Source organism: Urocampus carinirostris, chromosome 10 (assembly GCF_059441175.1).
Source record: "Urocampus carinirostris isolate Australia breed hairy pipefish chromosome 10, RoL_Ucar_1.0, whole genome shotgun sequence".
Taxonomy (NCBI): Eukaryota; Metazoa; Chordata; class Actinopteri; order Syngnathiformes; family Syngnathidae; genus Urocampus; species Urocampus carinirostris.
In genome coordinates this window covers 36,923,354-36,942,650 of record NC_142358.1, presented here as the reverse complement: position 1 = coordinate 36,942,650, position 19,297 = coordinate 36,923,354, and the positions used below count along the sequence as shown (strand labels likewise).

Sequence of the window (19,297 nt, the reverse complement as noted above, 5' to 3'; positions counted from 1 at the left end):
TATAAAGATAAATACAGTTGACTTCACAGATTATTGCAAACCACAGACTATTATGACACCATCCCCTGATCTGAAACCTACATGAGAGCAAATAATACACAGATATTGTCAACATAAAATATAGGTTATTCATATGCTATAGAATAGAAGTGTGTTTTAAGCTTAGATTTAAACATTTCCACTGAGGTTGCAGATCGAATCTCAGAGGGAAGAGCATTTCAACAGCACCGGGGCCCGAATGGAGAACGCTCTCGAACCTGCAGATTTCTTCTTGGCTCTTGGAATCACAAGTAGATCAGCATTTTCAGAGCAAAGGCTCCAGACCGGAACATAGGGGGAAATTAAATTAGAGAATGATTGAGAACAACAATCAATTTAAGAAGGAAATTATTTCAAAATACAAAAATACTCTAATAATTGATGTTTTACTAATACTTTGGGCTATGCATGATGGGTAAGGTTCACATTTTAGAAATAGGTTGGACATTTTGTAATCTGTAAGATTGTATACAAATAAATAGCATTACTTCTTACTGGGGCGGCACGGTGATTGGGTGGTTAGCGTGCAGCCCCATGGTGCAGAGGTTCAGGAATCAAGCTCAGTTGCCGCAGCCTCCCTTTGTGGGGTTTGCATGTTCTCCTGTGTGTTTCCTCCAGGCACTCCAGTTTCTTCCAACATTCCAAAAACATGCATGTCAGGTTAATTGGCCGGTCCAAATTGTCCCTAGTTGGGAATTAGCAATTGAGTTGTCTGTCTCTGTGTGCGACTGGCTGGCAACCGGTTCAGGGTGTCCCCTGCCCACTGCCTAAGGTGGTTGTAACATTTCTCAGAATTCACTGTGTGAATATAACTTGTTTTTATATTCCTAAATATAAAAACAATCTTTCACACACACACACACACACATGAAGTAACGGTTCAATAATCAGTCTAATTGCGTGTCTTGTACGTTTATCAGTTTTGTACTCTTTTATCTTGAAGTTGCATTTCCGGTGTATATCTGTTTCCTGTGTGACTAAAGTGAACTGGACACACGGGGGCGCGCAGGGTGGCCGGGAGCCCAGCCGGGGCAAGTGGCGTTTGGGCCATCACCAATGCTAATACATTGTATTTACCTTAATGCTTGTTTTTATTTGTTTAATTCTGCCAACATAGAGTTCATATATGTTTTAACTTTAACAATTTGGTGCCGAAACCCGCTTGGACCTCCTTTTGTTCTCTAATGAAGTCCGGTTGGAGACGAAGCACATGGAGAAGCACATGGCGACCACCCTATCAAAGGACAGCTGAGATAGGCTCCAGCACCCCCGTAACCCGAATGAGGATAAGTGGTGCAGATAATGGATGGATGGAGTACCAATTGGAAAATATGTTTCAGTACTCAAACAATTCAGTGTTTAAATACAGATCCCAAACGGATTGATAGTACCAAGGTATCAGATCAGAGATCAGATTCAGATCTACTTTATTGTCATTCTAGTACACGTGTATACAGAACGAAATGTCGATACATCTGACCCGCACAGTTTCCTTGAATGTACAGATATAAATAAAATGTTGTATTGAGTTGTAGTATTGAGTGCTAATACTATACTAAATAATTTTGGCTATGTATAGTATTTTACAGTAGCGCAAATAGTGCAAGAGGAGTAGCCAACCGGTAAAACATAGACAAATCTCTATTATCATTTTTCACCAATCCTGGCAGCACTCCGTCGCGATAGCCATTTTCGCATTCATCAGCGCAAAAGTGAGCCTTTCCCAGAGCGCCATCCAATCTCCAGTTCAGTCGCCAGAATTCCTGACAGAGCACGGCGACGAGGAGCCGGGAAAAACCGGCTTGGTGATGGATAGCCGTTTGTTTTGTTTGCCTAATACAACATCAACCGGCCGAGCGATTTATCACCTGAGAGTAGGCTGTTTTCTGCGAGCCAACCCCTCCCGTCTCCAAAATAATTCATTTTCCGCCAGCGTTAGGAGCCGAGCGCTAATGTTAAATATTCATGCCAGTCCAGTCTAAATGATGTGGCCATTGGCACGCCATGAGAGAACACTCTAAGCAAGGGAGGAAATGTCAAGCTGGGAATAAATGAAAGCGGGGAAGTGCTAGATTACCGCCACTGCGTGAATTCGCAGTGAGTTCTTTTTCCTGGAGGAAGACATTGGTTAGAATTTGATTGGATATATATGCATACATATATGAAAAAAATGAAGATTACATTTTGACAAAATAATAACCCAAACCTACCAAATGTCCAGACCCGTTGAACTAGAAAAACTTTTCAAATCAGTTTATAATTAACATATCATGTGCCTAACTTGATTACCGTATTTTCCCGACAACAAATACCAAAAATGGGACAGAAATTTGACAGTGCGTCTTATAGACCAGAAATTATGCTTCTCTTTTATTTATTTATTTAATTCATGACAAAACAAAACCCAAATTGTCAGGAAGGACCAGAACAGAGCAGGAGACCCCAGAGCGTTCGTTACAAGTCTTTTATTTGGGGAAGCGTACAGGGTTAGCTGGAGACGCGATGACCGTCGAACGTCAGCAGCAACGCCGTGAAGACAACTTCGGGACACGTAGCCAATCGTAGCATGGGACGGAAGCAGGTCGAGTTTACCGGGACTGGAGAGAAGATCGTAGCGTGGAACGGAAGCAGGTCGGATCGGAGGCAGGCAGAATCAGGTAAACAAGTCAAAAATACACAGGAAAATCAGGCGAGTCAAACGGGGTAAAAAGTAATCCTCCGACCAAGAGTTCTCCGCGTAACGCGTTTAAAAAGGGAGCATTAACCAATCAGGAAGCACATCCCAGCGCGCCACATGATTACCCCAGGTGGCTCCACTTGGGTAATCATGACACAAATATTGTTCATAAACACGTATCCAGTAACTGGTATATTTTTCTTTTCAATCCATTTTTTTATTCATATTCCCCAAGACTCTTGCAAAACATAATGTTCATAAACATGTATCCATCCATCCATTATCTGAAACAAAACTGAACAGGTTAGCATGGTACTAGCTAGCTAACTGTGAGTACATATATTGCACAGCTTGGTTATTTATTTTTTAATCAAAGTTCAATTAGTTAAATGACAAAATGACTAAACAATTCCTCCTAGGTTAGCTTAACTATGAGCACATTTAATGAACAGCCCAAGATTGTTTTTATTTACGTGCCCTTTCTGAAATGGCAAAACTGAGAAGATGATTCTTCTCAGGTTAGCATCGTACAAGCTCGCTTACTATGAGCACATTTAATAACACAGCCCTTATTTTTAATTGTTGTTAATTTATGTGCATTTATGACTAGTATAGTAAATATTGTAAAAATAATCTGTTGTATCTAGTTTTTCTGATAATAATGTCAGGGTGGATCAGAACAGAGCAGGAGACCCCAGAGCGTTCGTTACAAGTCTTTTATTTGGGGAAGCGTAAGGGTTAGCGGGAGACGCGATGACCGTCGAACGTCAGCAGCAGCAACGCCGTGAAGACCACTTCGGAAGACGTAGCCAATCGTAGCGTGGGACTGAGGCAGGTCGAGTTTAACAGGACTGGAGAGAAGATCGTAGCGTGGGACGGAAGCAAGTCGAGTTTACCGGGACTGAAGAGAAGATCGTAGCGTGGGACGGAAGCAGGTCGGATCGGAGGCAGGCAGGCAGAATCAGGTCAACAAGAAGGCACATGTAATCGGGAGAGTCTTCCGGGGTACAGAAGTAATCCTCAGACAAACAGGTCTCGGCGTAGCGAGCTTAAAAAGGGAACATAAACCAATCAGGGAGCGCATTCCCGCGCGTCAGATGATTACCCCAGGTGGCTCCACTTGGGTAATCATGACAAATAATCCATCTATTCCATCTTTTTTTTCCAATAATAATGTATCTATTTTATCAAGTTTTTCTAATAATTATCTATTCCATCTAGTCTTTCCGATAATAATCTATATGTTCCATCTAGTTTTTCCGATAATAATCTATATACTCTAATGTTTCTAATAATCCATCTATTCCATCTAGCTTTTCAAAAAATAATCCATTACATCTAGTTTTTCCAATAATAATGTATCTATTCTATCTAGTATTTCTAATAATTATTTATTCCATCTAGTTTTTCCGTAAATAATCTATTTATTCCATCTAGTCTTTCTGATAATAATCTATTTATTCCATCTAGTCTTTCCGATAATAATCTATATATTCCACCTAGTTTCTCCAATGATAATCTATATATTCCATCTAGTTTTTTCAATAATAATCTAAATTTTCTAATTTTTCTAATAATCCATCTATTCCATCTAGTTTTTAAAAACATAATCCATTTATTCCATCTAGTTTTTGCAATAATGATCTTTTTATTCCATCTAGTTTTTCTAATAATAATCCATCTATTCCATCTAGTTTTTCCAATAATAATCTACCTATTCTATTCAGTTTTTTTGATAATTATGTATCTATTCCATCTACTTTTTTCTAATAATAATATCTATTGTATCTAGTTTTTCTAAAAATAATCTATTTATTCCATCAAATTTTTCAAATTTTCGTGAACGATTACACAGTAGTGTTTCAGGCTTCTGGGAGTGTCTCTAGCTAAGGTTCGTCTCAAGACATTCCCCATAAATACCAACAAATTAGATAAACATCTGTTTCTTTGTTCAAGCGGCTCTAGAGCTGCATGCTCTTTGGCACTCCCTAGTGGCTCCCTGACACTTCTTCAAAAGAAAAACACGCCCCCAACAACCTCGCTCAAGTTGAATGCCCAACAACGCTAAACCTGGGCTATTATGCTTGTAATAAGTAAATACATAGTAATAATCCTTCAAGTTTAGCGTAGCACTAGCTAGCCATCTAAGAATGAGAACTTTTGATCGTTTTGACACGTTTTAAAGTGTTTAGAGCCTTTGGGAGATGAAAAGCCGCAAAATGAAGAAAAAAATAAATAAATTGCAGCGGTGATCATAGATTGACTGTCAGCTCATTTTGGACGCAAAGACTTGTTGTTTACCATCATCTCCGAACAAATCTGTCAAAATGGCTTCGTTTAGCCACGATGGGCCATTTCTATCCGCCGTCCTTATTTTTGGACTGTCAACGTTCGCCGATTCTTTAATGGTGTCGGGCAGACACCAAAGGCGTCTTGACGGGGGTGACGCGGAGCCTTCGCCGTCTTTGTCAAAGGCGATCGATTGGGAACGCGGTTAACGCTTTGATTCGCATCGATCGGCAGACAAAGGGACGCCGGGTCGACCTGGGAGATGTCGCCGGGGCCCCGGGATTGTTTTCTTTTCATAGGTCGCCCTGTCTTAGTATCGGGAAGCACAATGAAAAAAGGCCGGCGTGGAGAAAAGTGTGTATTTGTACCTCCACGCTAGAGGTAAGATCTTGGGCCAGGGCTCGAACCCGACTGACCCAGTCAACCGGGAATAATGGATGACAGACACAGCCATGGTTTTCATTTTAGGCAGAAATAATGTATAAATAGAGCCACCATGCATGACATAGATTTGATGCCCAGGCCCCCACATTCAGCAATAATCGACTGGGGATAATGGATCATAGCCAAAAATCTTATTTATTGTAGATGAGGAAATAAAGAACCTGCCATAGCGGTAAGATATTGGGCCAGGGCCCGAACCCGACCCGACCCAGTCAACCGGGAATAATAGATGACAGACACAGCTATGCTTTTCATTTTCGGCAGAAATAATGTATTAATAGAGCCACCATGCATGACAGGGATTTGATGCCCAGGCCCCCACGTTCACCAATAATCGACTGGGGATAATGGATCACAGACAACAATTTAGTTTATTGTAGACGAGGAAATAAAGAGCCTCCACGCTAGAGGTAAGATCTTGGGCCAGGGCTCGAACCCGACCGACCCAGTCAACCGGGAATAATAGATGACAGACACAGCTATGCTTTTCATTTTCGGCAGAAATAATGTATTAATAGAGCCACCATGCATGACATGGATTTGATGCCCAGGCACCCACATTCAGCAATAATCGACTGGGGATAATAGATTGTAGCCAAAAATTTAGTTTATTGTAGACGAGGTAGTGAAGAGCCTGCCATAGAGGTAAGATCTTGGACTCATGCGTGAACCCGACCTGACCCAGTCAACCGGGGATAATGGATGACAGACCCAGCAATGCTTTTCATTTTAGGCAGAAATAATGTATTAATAGAGCCACCATGCATGACATGGATTTGATCCCCATGCCCCAACGTTCAGCAATAATCGACTGGGGATAATGGATTGTTGCCAAAAATGTATTTTATTGTCGACGATGAAATAAAGAGGTCTTTATAAAACATTCCACTGTTCTCAAATATATATACTGTTTAAATCCCCTACACAAAAATGAACTGAAAAAAAGATAAATGTATATGAAAATACATAATCCATTATCCAATAGGGTTGCACTTGATGAGACATTGTTTAGTATTCAGTGCTTTCTAGTCGTAAAAAATGTGAAATGAATTGAGAAAAATAAGCAAAAATGTATAAATTATCATATAATCATGCATTTTTTTAATACTTTGAGGTCAAGAAATGTATATTTATTTTACATACCATGAGCCTCAATGAGAGGGAGTTGACATATTTCTCTGCCGTCTTGCTGCTACAAGTACGCAGATAGAACATTTTTTTCTTTTTTTCTTTCGCTTTTTCTTTATTTTTTCTTTTATTTATTTGTTATTCTTTTGTTTCATTTCTCTATTTAATCTTTCTTTCATTCTTGTTCTTTTCTCTTTCTTTCTCTTTTTCTTCTCTTGTGACTTTAATTAATGTCTTCTTTCATACCTTTTTTCCTTTTTTATTTAATTAATTCCTTCTTTGTTTTTTAATACTTTCTCTTCTTTCCCTTTCTCTTTCCTTCCTTATTTCTCTTTCTTTTTCCTGTTTTATTCCTGACCCTCTTTCTTACTCTTTCTCTCTCTCTCTCTTTCTCTAACCCTCTCCTTTTCCTTCTCTCTATTGTTATTTCCCCTTCTCCATTTCTTTCTCTTTTTCTTCTCTCTTGACTTTAATTAATGCCTTCTTTCATACCTTTTTTCCTTTTTTATTTAATTAATTCCTTCTTTGTTTTTTAATTCTTTCTCTTCTTTCTCTTTCTCTTTCCTACCTTATTTCTCTTTCTTTTTTCTGTTTTCTTCCTGACCCTCTTTCTTACTCTTCCTCTCTCTCTTCCTCTATCCCTCTCCTTTTCCTTCTCTCTATTGTTATTTTCCCTTCTCTATTCCCTTATTTCTCTTTTTCTTCTCTCTTGACTTTTGTTAATGCCTTCTTTCATACATGTTTTCCTTTTTTTATTTTATCAGTTCCTTCTTTGTTGTATTTAATACTTTCTCTCCTTTCTCTTTCCCCTCCTTATTTCTTTATTTTTCTGTATTATTCCCGACTCTCTTTCTTACTCTTCCTCTCTCTCTCTCTTTCTCTATTCCTCTCCTTTTTCCTTCTCTCTATTTTTCTCTCTTTTTGTGCTTCCAATAATAGATACGTTTTTTTTTTTTTTTTTTTTTTTTTAAATGCAAATTAAACTAGGTTCCCTTTCAGCTACTAAGTGGCAAAACGTAGCTCCACACTTGAAAAAGGGTTGGAGACCCCTGTACCATTTGGTTCTATGCCCTGCTATCCAATGATATCTCTTTGCCATCCCCTCCTCCTGGGGGTCTTCTGTATACTACGGATATACTAGAAATTATACTTACTACAAATACATACTATCATTTATCATAATCACTCTTATTCTCAGGATCCTTCCCTACACTCATATAGACCAATATGCGACCGCATTCATTCAAAGTACTTCAATAAAATTGTAGGTAAGGAGCATCCTCTAATTGAACTTTGAACTTGTAACTAGTGAGTCATCCTATTTAAAGCCCCGTACGGAGTTTGGGGAGTCCCGAACTGGAAACGAACCAGAGGAGGTCTTGTCTTAGGAGACGCAAGAGGGAAATTATATTAACCTAAATTGAGGCTTCTTTGATTTCTGCTACGAAAATCCCCCTCCGGTGTTAATTGTGTCAATAAATTTACTTTTACTCCTAGTTTTATCATTTTAGTAGAATTGATTCCACTTTAATATGAATTATTTCATAAATCAAGCATATAGCGTAAATTCCGGACTATAGAGCGCACCTGATTATAAGCCGCACCCATCAAATTTTAAAAGGAAAACCGATTTTGTACTTACACAAGCCGCACCTGTATATAAGCCGCATGCGCCCACATTAAAAAATGTAACACAAACACAGAATTAACCCAAACCCGACTTTAAGTCCCGCGATTGAAACTAAATGTGGGGTTTTTAAGGGTTATTGTTCTATCTTCGTTATTCATTATCCATTATCCGTTATCGGTCAGTTCATAATACGCTACAAAGCCTAGGAGCCGGGACACTTACTCTCAGCCAAAAGGCCAAGCTAAGGTCCTAGCCCTAAAGCCTTGCTGCGATCATTGCGAATGCACCGTTCCCGGAGGTACTGCAATACCGGGCCGATGCGTGGAGTGGACAGAGCAAGCTCTTATTCCATCTCCGAAATGCAAAAATCAAAGATCATGGCAAGAGGTATGGCTAAAAGGCCAAGCTAGCCCTAAAGCCTGGCCAAGCTAAGGAACTAGCATCAAGGCCAAGCTAAGGACCTAGCATCAAAGCCTTATAGCCCTTAATCACAAAGAGTCTCAAAGGTGGTTATAAAGCTATCAAAGGGCATTGAAACTAAATGTCCTTCATTAAAGTACACAGTTCAAAAATCACAGCCGGCAAAACGAACGGAAATGATACCGATTCTTAAGGTTTGATGCAGACCTGCAGAGTCCGGGTCCCATTGAAAGTAATCCAAGGAAAAAAAAAAGTATATTTCCAAAGGTAAGGGTGGGAAAAATATATATCCACTATTGTCCGCCGCGTCCACAACCAGGTCTCACCTTTACCCCACTTCCCGTCACCCCGCGTTTGTTCCGCCCCTTTTTCATTTGCCCGTGCAAAACATATCAGAATAGGTATCTAAAATAAATACATTACAAAAATATACAGTTGCAAATACATATTATACATGGCTACACATATTTACAAAAAAAGACCGAGAGAGTTTTCAAAGCTTTAATAATATAATAACTTTCATCCCAAACGGGGCCTGTGGCTGGTAGCAACACGCTAGCAACACGTTTGCAACACAGTAAACAGATCTGTTAGAAAACATACCGTACTTGTAAAAATCACGGTAAACCGTCCTCATCTTCCTCCTTAGAACTGAACCCATCAAAGTCGTCTTCCTCAGTGTCGGAAAGAAACTTTGTCATATAGACGTTACTGCGCTGTCACTGTCGCTGGAACTCTCATCCACTCCTGATTCCGTGCCCTCCTCTCCGTCACGCAGCAGACCGGCTTTTCGGGACCCGTTGGTGATGGCGGATTTTTTGATGTGCCTTTCTTTTTGCATTTTGCATGATGAGGGTATGTTAACGCTAATTTAATTTGTGCACAAGCTAAGAAGTTGCAGTCTTCCTCGACGCATATATTCCACCGGTCTAAATCTTACCTTTTGTACTCGAGCGTCGCTGGCGGCCGTTAGAAAAATTACATAAATTGGCCACATCACTAAATAAGCCGGAGGGTTAGAAGTTTGGGGGAAAAAGTAGCGGCTTATAGTCCGGAATTTACGGTAATCCTGATTTCAGTGATCGCAAACCTCATTTTATGTGTCAAGTTAGCATTGTGCTAGTCAGCTAAGTTTCTAACAACACCATTGTATTCTGTCTTTTGTCAGGACACTTCTTGTGTGAATATTGTATAAATTATAACCTTTATCTTCTTTGTTTTCTTTTATCCTCACTGTTAAATGTGAAACTGGAGTGCCACGTGCAATTTCGTTGTCACAATATGTTCAACCATTTTGTAACAATGACGAGAAAGGTATATTCTATTCTAAAACAATTTCTCAGGAGACAATATCGAACATTTTCATCAACTCGTTCATATGAATGAACATTTTTTGGAATAAATCCAGAAAGATTCAAATAGAAGAGACACGGTTTTGATAAAACTGTACAATACTAATCGAAGGAAATACACGCCATTTTCAATCCTTCCTTTGTCTATTTTTTAAAAAAGGTTTTCATCAGCAGTTAATGGAAATATTTGTGTAGTTTTTGTTGAAACACAAGATAAACACTGACACATGTAAACAAACGATATATGCTAATGCTATATGCTAACAAAAAAACATCCAGGTATTCATTAACGGTGTAAATCATTCCATAAAACATTTTTTTTTTTTTTAATACAAAGCATGCAAATTTTTTTCTGAGAAGGTGATCGCAAAATGGAATTGGCTTGTAGAGGGGAATTGAAACCTATGATTCTGAACCCACAGTACCCGAATAACAAAATATTAAAAAAAATACTCGTGCATCCATTCAATATGGTTGGTGTAAATTGTAAAAAAGAGGCGAGCCGTTTCTTTTGAAGTGAAAGTGGAATAAGAAAGCTTGATGCGGTTGACAAAATGGTCAGAACACTTTTTTTCGGCCACTTTTTACCTCTCGAAGCGCATCTTCCAAAAGTAAGTTAAACTCAACTTTATTTATCTTTATTTAACCACGGTGTCCCCGTCCCACCAAGGCTGCACATTCAGGCTGGACTGGATGATGAGGCTTTTATTACAGTTGCTGCAATGAGCGACACAACATACACACACCATGTGGTTAGCACCTCCGAAGGGGGATGACCTCTCAAGGTTTCTTCGTTTCCCTCATGTTGAGGTTTTTGAGTTTTTCCTTGCCCTCATGTAGGTTTTAGATCAGGGGATGGTGTCATAATAGTCTGTAGTCTGTGATGGTCTGTGCAACTTTTTGAGACGGTCCCTTCTCAAGGTTTCTTTATTTTCCTCATGTTGAGGTTTTTAGAGTTTTTCCTTGCCTTCATGTCGGTTTTAGATCAGGGGATGGCTTAAAAGTAGTAGTTTGCAATAGTCTATTGTTCAAACCGCTCCTTGTTGTGTTCCCGTTTTTTGACTGCGTTTCTCAGTCGCGCCGAAAGGAAAACGATTTCCCAACCTCGGCGCTTCCCCCCCTCACGGTCTGACAAACGAGGCCCGGGGCCGAAGACGGTTCCATCAAGGAAGTCGACACCCCCCGCCGCTGCCGTGATGGGCGCTGCAGCTGCAGCCGCCACGGCCGCCGTGTTTCCCTTCTCTCCGGCTCTCCGCTCTCTGCCTGATTGATAGCAGCGATTTGACTGAGAAGAAGGGAAATGGGAAATTGAAAAACGGCGCGGGAAGATTGGAAACAACGCGCCGATTATAAAGCCGGGCGGGGAAACAAAAGGCCTCCGTCTCGTTCCGGCCTCGTTCTCGTCTTTTGGCGAGGCGGCAGGTGTGTGGAGCACAGGTGTCTGATTAAGACGCGCGGAAAGACATTACCAGCGCAAACAAATGGATGCGGTTAGCGTCCCCGGATGCGTTTTTGAGGCTGATGGAGGTGATTATGAGCGTACGAACGGGGAAACGGGAACAGGTGTCGGAAAGGAAGAAACGCGAGGAGGGGGCGGCTTGCTTTCATGATGATATTAACCCATCCAGACAATTAACCCTCTGCATATGCTGTTGGGTAGTTTGTGTTAAGAGTGAGCAAATCAATCGGTCTTTTTTTGTCTTGAGTGACTACCTTAAATTGCGGACTAGAGTGTTGTTACCATTAACTGCCCTGTCAAAGCTATATTATTATTATTAAAGCTTTGAAAACTCTCTCGGTGTACCGTCTTTCTTTGTAAATATGTGTAACCCATGTATAATATGTATTTGCAACTGTATATTTTTGTAATCTGTTTATTTGTATATATTTTACACACTTATTCTGAAATGTTTTGCACGGGTGAACTTAAAATGAGGGGCGGAACAAACGCGGGGTGCTGAGTTTAAGTGGAGACCGCTAAAGGTGAGGGACAGACAAGGAAAGAAGAGGGGGTAAAAAGTTGGTTAAAGAAAAAGGAGTTGTGTGAGTCAACGTGTTCATCTGATATATTTTTCCCACCCTTACCTTTGGAAATATACACTTTTTTCCTTGGATTACTTTCAACAGGACCCGGACTCTGCAGGTCTGCATCAAACCTTAAGTGCCGGTATCATTTTCCGGTCATTTTGCCGGCTGTGATTTTTGGACTCTGGACTTAAATGAAGGACATTTAGTTTCAATCGCGGGACTTGAAGTCGGGTTTGGGTTAATTTTGTGTTTGTGTTACATGTTTAAATGTGGGAGCATGCGGCCTATATACAGGTGCGGCTTGTGTATGTACATAATCGGTTTACCTCTTAAAAAGTGGTGGGTGCGGCTTATAATCAGGTGCGCTCTATAATCCGGAATTTACGGTATTTGGGATCTCTTCAACGCCGCCGTGATTGTGGCCCTTAATCACAAGGAGTCTCAAAGGACTATTGCAAACCACAGACTATTATTACTAGTGCTGCGACAACTAATCGATTAAAAGCAACCGATTAGCTCATCGATTCCTTGTATCACGTGATTTATAAGCCACCAAAAACGTTAAACCGATGCAAATACTTTATTCATCCCCTAGATTTAAACAGTTTGATCAAAATCTTAGTGGGCAGAGTATTCCATAGCACCGGGGCCCGAAGGGAGAAAGCTCAGATTTCTTCTTGGCTCTTGGGATCACCAGTAGACCAGCATTTTCAGAGCGAAGGCTCCGGACCGGAACATAGGGGGAAATTAAATCTTGAAGATATGAGGGAACAAATCCTTGCATAATTTTGTAGAATGCATAGAGGTACCTCTATACCAGGGGTGTCAAACTTATTTTAACTCGGGGGCCACACAATAGAACAAGCATTCTGTCAGGGGCCGGACTAATAAATTAGAGAGAAAGAGAGAAGGGGAAAGCGAGAGAGAGAGAAAGAGAAGGAGTGAGGGCGGGACAAAGAAAGAGAGAGAGAGGAAGAGAGTATGAGAAACAAAAGAGATAAAAATTCGTGAGAGAGGGGGGAAATGAAAGGGAGAGGAAGAAAGAAATCTAAAGAGACATAGAAAGACAGAACGAGAGGAAAGAGAAAAGAAAGCGCGAAGGGTAGGAAGAGAGAAAGAGAAAAGAGAGAAAAGGAAAAAAAAAGGAAGTTACGATAGATTACGCTAACGCGAACGTACGATTAGCCCGGGTTAGCTTCATGATTACGTTAAACATTCAAGGTAAACATTCAGGGTGTCGGAACGGATTAAAACAATTTACATTATTTTCAATGGGAAAAATGATTTCGGTGATCGAACAAATCGGTTTTCGAACAGGGTTCTGGAACGGATCATGGTCTGGAACCGAGGTTCCACCGTATTCATTTTGACATTGTGAGGAGGCATTGATAGCGCCCCCCTGGGTTGGAGGGGGGGGTTTACGCTTGTCTGCCAGCATATCTGCTTACTCACAATGAACATGTGTGCAATCGCCTCACTGTACACAGAGATAGGTAGAAAAAAAAAAGCACTCGGGAGACTCGGAAAGAAAAGAGAGATCGGTAATTAGGACATTAGGACAGTGCCTGTCATGGGCGCCGCCTGCCCGGTCAGAGGGGCTAAGTGGGGGAGGAGGGGGTCCAAACGTTGAGTTCAAAAGACAGCTGCTGCACCGACACTCGCTGTCTCAGAGAATAGTAAACCGGCGGAGCCTCGGCCAAAACTCGTTTATGGGATGCAAAAAAAGGCCTTTTTTTTCTCAGGTAGCGGCTAATTTATGCCGCATTTGCTTTTTACAAATCGTCCTCATTTCGGGACACCAAAGAGGCGCTATTATTACGGCTGAATTTCGAGAGTATTGGGACAGAGACTGTGTTTATTTAGAGCAGGGGTGTCAAACTCGTTTTAACTCGGGGGCCACACGATAGAACAAACATTTTGTCGGGGGCCGGACTAGTCGATGAAAGAGAAAGAAAAAAACGGAGAAAGAAATAAGAGAAAGAGGGAGGGAAAAGGAGAGAGGGCGGGATGATGAAAGAAAAAGAGAGAGGGAGAGAGCGTGAGAAACAAAAGATAAAAAGTCGTGAGAGAGGGGAGAAAAAAAAGGGAGAGGAATAACTAAATCCAAAGAGGAATAGAAAGACAGAAGGAGAGAAAATAAAGTGCGAAGGGTATGAAGAGAGGAAGAAAAAAGAGAGAAAAAGAAAAATGATGTTAGAGCAAAAGAGGTTAAATGACACAGAGAGAGAAAGAGACAAAGAGCAACAAAGGAAGAGAAAAAGAGAGACACAGAGAGTGAAAGAGACAGAGACAGAGAGTGGAGGAAAGGGGAGGGGGGGGGGGAGAGAGAGAGAGAGAGAGAGAGAGAGAGAGAGAGAGAGAGAGAGAGACAGTGTGGGGGGGAAGGTATGAGAAAGAAAGACATTCAGAAGAAGAAGAAGAGAAAAAGAAAAAGGATGTTAGAGCAAAAGAGGTTAAAAGACAAAGAGAGAGAAAGAAACAAAGAGCAACAAGAGGGAGAGAAAAGTCGAGAGGGTGGAACAAAGAAAGGGAGAAATGGAGAGAGAGAGAGAGAGAGAGAGAGAGAGAGAGAGAGAGAGAGAGAGAGAGAGAGAGAGAGAGAGAGAGAGAGAGAGAGAGAGAGAGAGAGAGAGAGAGAGAGAGAGAAAAGAGTGTGAGAAACAAAAGATAAACAGAGAAATAGTGAGAGGGGGAAGGTACGAGAAAGAAAGACATCCAAAGAGAAATAGAAAGAGAGAAGGTGAGAAAAGAGAAGGAGAGAAAGCGAATGGGATAAATATAGATAATATAGCAAGGAAGAAAGAGAGAAAAGAGAGAGTAAGGAAAAAAGGGAATAGAGGGCAAAAGACATAAATATACACAGAGAGGAAGACAAAGAAGAACAAGGAAAGAAAAGGAGAGATAAGAGAAAGAGGGAGGGGAAAGGAGAGAGGGCGGGACAACGAAAGAAAACGAGAGAGAGAGGGAGAGAGCGTGAGAAACAAAGGATAAAAAGTCGTGAGAGAGGGGGAAAAGAAAGGGAGAGGAAGAAAGAAATCCAAAGAGAAATAGAAAGACAGAAGGAGAGAGAAGAGAAAAGAAAGCACAAAGGGTAGTAAGAGAGAAAGAGAGAAAAGGAAAATTGAGCAAAATAAGTTAAAAAGACACTCTCTGCGCATGCTCTTTGTCTCTTTCTCTCTGTGTGTCTTTTAACCTCTTTTGCTCTAACTTCCTTTTTTTCCTTTTCTCTCTTTTCTCTTTCTCTCTTCCTACCCTTCGCGCTTTCTTTTCTCTCCAGTCTTTCTATTTCTCTTTGAAATTCTTTCTTCCTCTCCCTCTCTTTTCCCCTTCTCTCACAACAATTTATCTCTTTTGTTTCTCACGCTCTCTCCCTCTCTCCTTTTTTTTCTTTCTTTGTCCTGCTCTCTCTCTTTTTCCCTCCCTCTTTCACTTATTTCTCTATCTCTCTTTTTCTTTCTCTTTAATCGACGAGTCCGGCCCCCGACAGAATGTTTGTTCTATCGTGTGGCCCCCGGGTTAAAATGAGTTTGACACCCCTTTTGTACAGGTTGACAGGTATGCTAATGTTTTATGCCGAATTACATCGTGCGAAGCTAGCAAGGATATCACATTTAGCGCCACTAGCTTCAGTTACGCGCTACTTTACTCAAAACTGACTTCCTCTCCGCAGCGACTTATTTGTTATTTTTGAAGGAAAAAAGAACAAAGAGCGGCGGAATAGAGACGCGATGGATGAAATGGAATGAGTCACTCGCGGCTTTTAAGACGTCGGCCCTTCTTGTTAACACAAAAGAGCGTGGCGACGGCGGCCATTGCACCTCGCAGGGAAGCTAGCTCTTTCGCTAGCTGCCGCTGTGATTTATGAAGCTGTGAAGTCAGTGCATTTGTCACAATCAGCAGTGCTAATAGCGCCATGCTATAATTCACTGTCGGCTTCCTATCAACGCTGAGCAAAACACTGGACTATGTGTAATGTAAGATCAAACATCAAACATTCCTGTTGTATCCATCAACTCTGTTTGTTCCTCACCCCCCTCATCAACAACCCCCTAAGGGACTTTGTTTTTGATAGGAGGCGATGTGATGTGTCTCTGACACAAACAAAGTATTTTATGGACTAAGAATTGCGCCTAAAAACCCCAAATTTGCCTGAAATTTGAAAGTGTGCTTTGTTACCTTATACTGTACAGAGACCCATTGCTATTCAGCGCTGTAGTTATTGCTGGTTCACTCATTCGCAGAAAACAAAATAAATATTCAATTATTAAAAAAAAGATTGAATAACTGTTTTTTTTTTTTTTTAATCCAATAGATGCTTTCCTGTAACACCAAGGAATTTTACGGAGAGCCGATTTGCCAGAACCCCTCAGTTTGATATCACAAATGCAGATTGGTTAATTCATACCGTAGCATCTTTCATAATGCACTCTGACTGTACACCTGCTCTGCATTCCCATGCATCTTGCTAAAAAGAGTTTGTTCCGCACCTTTCGTCATTCCAGCTGAACAATACATTTACAGCTCTGTGTCTCTCTCTCTCTGTCTCTCTCTCTCTGTTGCTCTCTCTCTGTCTCTCTCTCTGTCTCTCTCTGTCTCTCTCTGTATCTCTCTCTCTGTCTCTCTCTCTCCCTCTCTCTTTTTTTCTCTGTTTCCGTCGCTCTCATGCTTTTTCTCCCCTCTCGTTCTCTCTATTCCTCTTTTTCTCTTGTGCTCTCTCTCTCCCTCCGTCTCTCTATCTCTCTTTCTCTGTTTCTCTCTATCATGCTCTCTCTCTCCCTCTCGTTCTTTCTCTCCCTTGCTCTCTCTTGTGTTCTTTCTTGTGCTCTCTTACTCTTGTGCTCTCTTTCTCTCTGTTTCTCTCTCTCTCTGTCTCTCTCTATCTCTCACTCTGTTTCTCTCTCACCCTCTGTCCCTCTCTGTTTCTCTGTCTCTGTTCCTCTCTCTCTCTGTCTGTCTTTCACTATTCCTCTTTTTATCTTTCTTTGTTCTTCTTTGTCTCTTTCTCTCTCTGTATCTTTACCTTCTTTTGCTCTCTTTTCCCTTTTTGTTTACTCTCTTTTCTCTCTTTCTTCCTTGCTATATTATCGATATTCATCCCATTCTCTTTCCCTCCTTTGTAATACATCTTTCTCTTACCTTCCCCCTCTCACTATTTCTCTTTTTATCTCTTGTTTCTCACACTCTCTTTTCTCTCTCTCTCTTTCTCCATTTCTCCCTTGCCTTGTGCCACCCTCTCGACTTTTCTCTCCCTCTATTTCTCTTATTTCTTTCTCCCTTTTTTTCTTTCTCTCTAATCTACTCGTCTGGCCCCCGAGAGAATCTTTGTTCTATCGTGTGGCCCCCGAGTTAAAACGAGACACCCGTGCAGTAGAACCAGACGCTGCTACAGGCTGTATAATGTAAACATCATTTCTAATGAATGCATTTTAGCACACGACACTTATAGAAGGTCACCCGAATTCTTTGATGTTGACGACGTTGCGCATCGGCCGCTCCTCTAAATGCACCTGATTGGTCGAGTGCGGACGTTTACATCCACTCTGCAGGGAACTAATCAGGGCGTTGATTGCGGAAGAGTGTTTGCTTGTTATGTCAGAATGTTGGAAAAATCGTACTCATGGAAAGCGAAAATGCGAGGATTAAAGGGGGGAAAAAGGTCGATTCGATCTGCCTTGAATTTCTGATATCATACATGTAATTTTGTATATTATCACATGCTATATTTGTCTTTAATTTTATATTCATCTCATCTCATCTCTCATTAGCTACACCGCTAATAATAATAATAATAATAATAATAATTTCCTTTGTATTGTCATTCTTTGTAACAATGTACACAGAACGAAATGTCGATACACCTGACCCGTTGTAGCGAGCCGATGCAGCCGCAGCCAACAGAGGGCGCCGCCATTTTACCAATTAGGTATGACTCGGCCGAGGCGCGAACCAGCGACCTCCCAGTCTCAAAGCGGGCACACTATCCTCAGTAGGGTCGCGGGGGTGCTGGAGCCCATCCCAGCAATCATAGGGCAGTGGGCAGGGGACACCCTGAACTGGTTGCCAGCCAATCGCAGGGCACACGGGGACAGACAACTCGCTGGCTCATTCACACCTAGGGACAATTTGGACCGGCCAAATACACAGTAAATTAGCAGTGTTACGTCAATAATGGTACATATGGACCATATGTTCACTGGGGTAGTGTTAAGAGTGAATTTACCAGTGTTTATTTTCAGGTACTAATAACATAGCATATGCTTCTTACCCGAAAGTGTAAAAAGCTATTTCTATTTTGTATTTTTTCTGCACAATATTTCGAAAAGAAATACAATACAATAAATAGTTATTTAAAATGTCACTTCAATTTTAGCAAAAGTATGTCAACAAAAACTCATGATGCATAATAATATTCCAAATATTGTGTCCGGTCAAATATCATTATAAGAATTTTTCTTAGTAATTTCCAAGATACATTTAGAAATATTTTTGTTAAAGTTATATAAACTTATATAAACTCCATGTTGGCAGAATTACTCAAATAAAAACAAGCATTAAGGTAAATACAATTCCCAAGCGGGAGAGCACTGTCCGGTGGCCCATCCGGGCCAGGACCTCGGCAGCACTGCCCCCTCCCGTGTGTTGTTAACTTTATTCACACAGGAAACAGAAAAAATACACCGGAAATGCGACTTCAAAATAAAAGAATACAAGACTGATAAACGTACAAGAGCTGCAATTAGACTTATTATTGAAACGTAACTTCATGTGTTTGAGTGTGTGAAAGATTGTTTTTATATTTAGGAATATAAAAACAAGTTATATTCACACAGTGAATTCTGAGAAATATTACAACCAAAACGACCAACCTATCAATTTTGCAGGAGAGAAGCTAAACATATATTACAAAATAATTACCAAAAAAAAAACATATTCCAAATATTATGCCGCATCAAATATAATTTCCACGGTATACAGTATTTTGAAAATACCCAATGGAAGAAGGCAAAAATATTGTAAAATATTACATCACATAGCAATGTTCATTTAGGCCAGAATGGATTAATGAGTTTACCATTACTTTTTATGGTAAAAAATAATTCAAATTTCAACTAAATCTGACCTTGAACTCTAAACTGGAACTGATTAAGTTCGAAAGCTAAGGCACCACTATCTTACAATATTTTATATTCCGTGATAACATACTGTCAGTTGGCGCCACCGGCCTTAGACTCTGATTGGCTGCTTATCTCTTCTTAAACCCCAGTCTTCCTGTCACCCGTTGTCAGTCCG

At 40.7% G+C, this 19,297-nt stretch overlaps 1 protein-coding gene and 1 pseudogene across 1 annotated transcript in view; one reads left to right on the top strand and one right to left on the bottom strand.

Annotated features, from left to right (window-relative positions):
• Nucleotides 1-19,297, top strand: part of cadm1b (cell adhesion molecule 1b) — a 722,615-nt gene that overhangs the window by 507,556 nt on the left and 195,762 nt on the right. The window lies entirely within an intron of this gene.
• Nucleotides 8,484-8,617, bottom strand: LOC148358856 (U2 spliceosomal RNA; annotated as a pseudogene).